At 37.7% G+C, this 6,774-nt stretch overlaps 1 protein-coding gene across 1 annotated transcript in view; it reads right to left on the bottom strand.

Annotated features, from left to right (window-relative positions):
• The window catches only part of kcnq1.1 (potassium voltage-gated channel, KQT-like subfamily, member 1.1), a 78,903-nt gene that overhangs the window by 70,633 nt on the left and 1,496 nt on the right, over nt 1-6,774 (bottom strand). The gene's annotated exons all lie outside the window — the stretch shown is intronic.

The following is a 6,774-nucleotide window of genomic DNA, read 5'->3' on the forward strand; positions in this document are numbered from 1 at the left end:
AAAAAAAACAACTAAAAAGCTCTGCGTGAAATGATTTACCTACAGATTAGTTTTAGAGCTCCTTAATTAGTCACTTAATACTAGGCTCAATCAAAAATGTTCCAAACATTTTCCTTGGAGTTGTCTTTATGTAGAGACTAAATTAGCTTAGAATTTTATGTAAAACAGGTATAATTGGGATGACATATAGTTCAGTGGTGCAGGGAGTAGGCGTTTTCTTTGCAACCAGAGTGTCACCAGTTCAAAKCCCTGCTGGTKTGCATACTKTTATTGTGTCCCTGAGCAAGACACTTAATCCAACTACCCAATGTCCCAATAAATCTGATGGTGTGATTGTGGTGGTCTGGAAGGACCATAGGTGCAAAATGGCAGCCACACTTCCACCAYCAAKTTTGTGTGAGGATTGAATGAATAATGCATGAAATTGTAAAGCATCTTTGACTGTCTATAAAAATACTATGTAAAGGTACTTTATTTGTCATCAATGCATGTTCCCATACAATGATGAAAATTGTGCTCTGCATATGACCCATCACACATGAGAAGCACCCAAGCGAAGCAGCAGGCAGCTACGTTGCTTGGGGAGCAGTTGGGGGTTGGATGTTTTGCTCAAGGGCACCACACGTGGGCATGGTGGGGAGTTGAACCTGTGACTTTTTGGTCCCAAGTCAGCTGCCCTACGACTACACCACACTCGCCCCTATATAAGACAAATGCATTATTATTGCATTTTGGAGTTACCAATCTGTTCAATATAGCAGAAAACATTCCCAAATAATCTCAACTACATTCAAGTGAAACGCAATGTTAAAAAAACTTCAGCATGTTATGTACTTTCAATACTGAAGTATTTTTGAAAGCACATACTCCAGTACTTTAAGTATTAATTTGACAAAGCTACTTTTACTYATATYGGAGTAATATTTGACCAGYAGGCTCAGTACTTTAACTCAAATGATGAAAATGAGTATTTTCTCCACAATGATTATTCGTAATATTGGCCTTTAAATTTATAGATGTGGCAGCCATCTTGAATTAGGTTGAATCCCAAAGGTATTAGTTGGAGATATACATCCAATTATCACTTTCTGGGAGTCTTAAAATCCATTCTGTGATTCATGAGATATCTTGGTAAAGCTACAAACACACACATACACACCCACACACACACAAACACATTCTCAGCTAAAAAAAATATTATCACCACTTCATATTTGGTGGCAGGTGACAAAGATGAAGAAGAGTAAACAGAAGTCATCAGGACAGCTAAAGCTTTGGCCAGTATGAAAATTAATTAGGTTAGCAGCAGAAGTTTGTTACAGATGTCATTTGTTGTTTCTTTTAAAAAGAACTATAGAAAACTGAAACTGTTTGACTTAGAACATCACAAAAGTGCTGAGTTTTTTTTTTTCAGTTAACTAAAATAAACAATATAATCCTAATAGAAAGTAAAAATGTTGGAGCAGGATAACAGTGTGATCTTATAGTCTTTTTGTTAAATCATTAAACTGCATCTGAGCTTCCTTCCTCTGACTCCATGTCAGAATATGTGGTTCAGTTTAATGGAGCTGAGTCTGAAAAACACTTTGTGAAATCTGCTTTCTTTTAACTCTCCCAGTTGACACATCTAAACCCAGCATGTGGGATGGATCCATGCTGCTGCTGACCAAAACATTGCATTTAGCTGCCTGACTGCAGCACAGGAAAAAAAAGTGTTTAAAAAGTGTTTTGCCAAGACAAAAGATATGAGTGATGAAATATGTATGGATTCTCATTCTATCAAAACCATGAGATGTGTTTTAATGAATATGTAAAGCTGAACTCCTCTTAGTGTCAAGTTGGAATTAAAAAAAAAACATATCATTCCTTCTGGTTAACCAGAATCAGAATCAGTTTTATTGTCATTGTCAGTGATAAACACAGACTAGAAATTTGCAGTTAAGAACAAATTGGAATCTATATTTATTTCAATGTAAAAGCAKTATGAATCCTGCAAAGTCATTCAGCACAAATGTAATTAGCTGGAATGTGCTGCAAACGCTAAAACTGTGTTGTTAAAACTAAAGGTAATAAAGCAAAAACAAAAAAAAAAAACTGTGGCTAGCAGCTGAAAGTAGCAACATGATAGTGAAAAACCTAAAACAAAAACACTAGCTAAAAGCAACAAAAGGTTTGCTAAAAAATAAAAGTAGCAAAATGTTGGATAAAAGTAGCAAGAAATGGCCAACAGCTAAAGGTAGCAAAACAATAACTAAAAGCAGCAAAAGATTAGCCCAAAGCTAAAAGAAGCAAATGGCTAACTAAGAGCTAAAAGTATCCTTAGGCTGGCTAGCTCTTAAAGTCCAACTTGAAACTAAACGTTGCAGAACTTTACCCAAAACCTAAAGGTAGCTATCACACTCTCACTAATGAGTAGACTGAGAGACGACTAAACAAAGGAGTAAAGGCAAGTGTTGAGTAATAATGAGAGTTAACATGACGTAGGTGGGAGCTGCTGACGAGTGAGGGAGTATGTGTTGTAAAATACAGTAGTTTGTTTGCAGTCCAGAAAATGGGCAACAGAGTTAGTGAAATTAACACCCAGAAGCAAGTACGTATCTGAAACTGATTTCAAATAAATGTTTTTTTCAAGGAAGTGCAGAGACCTGAATGTAATTCTATGACAAAACGTATTAGTAAATAAAGGTAAATATTCTGAAAAGCATAAAAAACACTAACAAAATTGAAAGGTATTTAATTTATTCGGGAGATGACTGCTATGTCTTCATTTATGAATAGATAAAATAGCACAAAGTAAGATTGCAGATGTCGTTCCATTAAAGGGAAAATAGCTAAGACTACTGTGAATGCCGAATCAGCATTCACACAATGATCGGAATCCCAAAAGCACAGTCTGTAATGGAAGTCACATATAAACAAGAGCAAACACACAAAGGGAACCTCTGATAAGGCTTCCAGCCAATATGATGTTTGAGTTCTGGGTAAATGATAAAGCCCCRCTCGTCTGTAGCTGTTTTTCTCTGACTCAAACAAGACACAGCTCTTAACTGACCCCAAAAATGAACAGAAGGTCAGACGTTGTACAATACCATTGCCTTATAACAAAGAGATTGAAGTACAATAATATATATATANTATATAAGACTAGAAAAAATGTCAGAACTTCAGCTTGTATACAAAATAGACGTGAAGCTTTTTGTCTTTGCAGGAAAAAAAAACTATCTCATTTAGTTGTCGTTCAAACTCTGTCTTCCACAAGCCCATGCAAAGGACAAAGCAATATTTCCTTTTAGGGGTTTTGGGTATATTCTAAAATGGATAATTTGTGAATTATTTAAATACACAAATTATCTTACCTCAAGGCACCACGCTCTTAATTTGGTCAAGGATTAACCCAGGAAAGAGACGAAAACCTGTAACTTTATTGTAATCAGTYTCACAATAAATGTACCCAAAATGGTTTGATGAGTTCTTGTCTTATCAGAACCAGTAATACTTTATCGAGACAAAAAATGAGATTAGCTTATGTTGGCACGTTCTCCACGGGCCATTTACAGTATTTACAGATTAAATGTATTTACAACTATGGTGAGTAACGGGTGATGACATGTTGAACCAGTAAAAACTGAAAGAGTTTGCAATCACGAATGAATAACGACAAAACAAACAAACAAATAAACAAACAACAAATAAACATAAAATAAACCCTGAGAGGTSAGTTTGAGGCTTGGAGTGAGGTGAGGTGAGTTTGCTTTTAGCTGAGGATTTAACTAAGGGGGTCCTTGTTAAATTAGGTAGGAAAATTGTTTAGTTTACCAAATCTCATACAAAGATAAGAATCAAATTACGTCTGAGTACCTGTGTGTCACCAGGACAAATGTTCACTTTTACGCTTTTGTTCTGCTGATGGCGGTACCAGAAGTAGGCGTAGCCTGGTGGGGGTTGGTGTAAAAGATGTTAATTCGAGCCACAAAGGAAGTTTCCATGCAAAAGCCTTTAGAAATAGTCTGAAGTTAAAGTGGGATTTTCTTCCTTTCTCTGAGCAGTCATAGGAACAAGTGAAATCTAATCAGAAATGATTATTTATATGCAGGAAAATGCTACATCCTTTTGACCTTGTTTTTGTGCACAGAAACACATGTGAGTTTAAAAAAATACAGATGCAGGAATTCCACTTAGTAATGTTCCATCACTATCTTTRGTACAATTAAGAAATTTCATGCTACAACCTGCAGTATCACTCTCTTAGACATTTTACAGTTTCTCACTCTGCTGAGCATTTACAATCAATACAGAAGGCACTGACATCATATGCTTTTCAGAGGGAACAGAGAAAGGCCAATTTAATTAAACCCCAAGGCCGATAAGGCCATAGCATTAGAGAAACAAGAAATCTCAAATAACACAGCAAAGAAGGCTGACGCAAGGATGGARAGGAGCAGCAGCAAACAGAAGCAATCATCGCTCAGTGTGACTGAAGAGCAAGTCATTCTGTCAACATTAAAACATGTTTTCCTAGTAATTACCAGATCAGTCAAACATTAAAACYATATTTCCCATGTAAAGAATAAATTCAATCTTTGATTTATCATGTTATGTGATAAGCCAACTGCTTTTTAGAAACCACAATAAAGCCATCACTACAACAGCATTTCATTTGCATGTAGTAATGGTAAAATRCAAGTTGTTTTGTAATGTTTGCAAGCAATAACTCCATTGACATTAACCGACCTATTGCTTGAAAGATTGCAGATTGCCCCCCCCCCCAAGATCACCTCACGCTAGGTAGAGCCACTTTGATTAAGCCTGTAAACAATATTATATCAATCCATCCAGCTTTCAGCTATACCCACATCTTCCTTTCAGGGTGATGGGTGTCAGTGGTGGGGTACAACTTGGACAGGTTGCAAGTCCATCACAGGGCCACACATAGAGACAAATGAGACAGACAAACATTTACTCTCTTGCTCACACCTAAGGATAATTTCGAGTTACCGTTTAATTCAAAAGAGTCATGTTTTTGATTTGTGGGAAGAAACCGGAGTACCCAGAGAAAACCCACACTTGCACAGAAAGAACATGCCATCTCTACCCAGGAAGGTCCCAAGCCGGGATTTGATCTGCCAACCTTCTTGCTGAGAGGCAACATATATAACTGAGCCACTATGCTGTCAACAACAACAACATTATATCCCAAGCAATATTTCAATAAATCACAATGTTTGCTAATCCTTAGATTTGTGTATCGAGGCTGATAGTTATTAACATACATGTACTTTTAGCTTCATACGTAAGACGGAATGACTAAGTTACAGCCATTGCTGTGTTTGGTTTTTGATTTGTTTCTTGTGATTGATATTTTCTTAGTTTCTAAAATTTTCATAAAAATGCATCCAGTGGTCCATGAGATATTTTGCTAACAGACAAACAAAGGTCAATGCCAGCAACAGGCTTTTAGCTGGAAGGGTGTTGTTTAGGTTTTCTGATGCCTTCTTTCAGGTAGCGACCACTCAGGATGCCTCCAGGGCATGGTGCTGATTTCTGAGTTTGCCAAGACTGAACAGACATTTCCGTCCATAAGTTAAGTTTTTCTCTCTATGTAAATTTTGTAAACATTCATGAGTGAGCAAGGGGTTGTGAGGTGACCGCAATTATTTTATTGGAGACAGAGGAAGTCACCGGTTTGGTTAGAGGAGATGGGTAGCACTTTTTACTGTGTCTTGCCACAATTTCTGCTCCCAGCTGTACATCAATTTAGTAAATTTTGGTAAAATTTGTAAGCAGCGGGGGCGGTTCTTAAAATTTTGTACTTTTTTTTCCAACATACTACTTGGCCAGTAGCCTGGTTTAAACCAGACCCTGTCCTTCACTTTGCTTCGAACAAGGGTCTGGACTTGATGCATGGAGAATCGATTTCTTGCAGGAGGCGTGGCCTCTGCTGAAGTTTAAAATGATTGAATCAGTTGGCTGCGACGTTTGTGGTTGTGACGGAGGCTAAGCTAAGAAGCTAACTGGAAATCGTGTGTGCTGTAAATAACCCTACTGAGAGGAGAGAAGTACCGAGCCGAACAAGAGGACAGTAAATGAGAGCTGCTACTTTGTCAGACAGATTTATTTTTTTAATTTGGAAACCTTATCAACACGGACTGGCTTCATTCACTTCCTCCACTGCCGTATGCTAAAATAACTAACAAGACACTGCACAGAAAGTCAACGTCGTTCAAAGCTCCTCCTTCTGTTCTCTGATTGGCCCAGGTAAAATAAACTACAAGCAGACACTGYGCAGAAAATTGATGTTCTGTTCTCTGATTGGCCCGGCTAAAAATCTGCCAGCRAAATCCTTGTCWATGGRAGAAGTCCMAGACGGAGCAGTGAAGGGAAACTAGAATTGAGCGGAGCTGCRTAGGAAGGCAAGGGCCAGGCTACTTGGCCAGAAGTTAATGATAAAATAAGAAAAGGTTAAAACAGATTGTACGCATTGTGCAATGTGAAGTTTTTAGAGAGTGTGTGTCAGTTACAACCATTTCAGACTTTAGCTCAATATCTGCACTGACTGATTAATAGCCACATTTGTGTTTTCTATGTTYAGTTGTCTGTGGCGACCATCTTGAATTGGGTTCATTCCAAAGATCAAAGAGTTGTAGCTGTCGGTGATAATTTTCTGAAATCTTGATGAAAATGTGTGTGGTGGTTCATGAGATATCATGCAAATAAACAGACAGTCTCTCTCTCTCTCTCTCTCTCTCTCTCTCTCTCTCTCTCTCTCTCTCTCTC

Source organism: Austrofundulus limnaeus, unplaced genomic scaffold (assembly GCF_001266775.1).
Source record: "Austrofundulus limnaeus strain Quisiro unplaced genomic scaffold, Austrofundulus_limnaeus-1.0 Scaffold159, whole genome shotgun sequence".
In the NCBI taxonomy this organism is placed as follows: domain Eukaryota; kingdom Metazoa; phylum Chordata; class Actinopteri; order Cyprinodontiformes; family Rivulidae; genus Austrofundulus; species Austrofundulus limnaeus.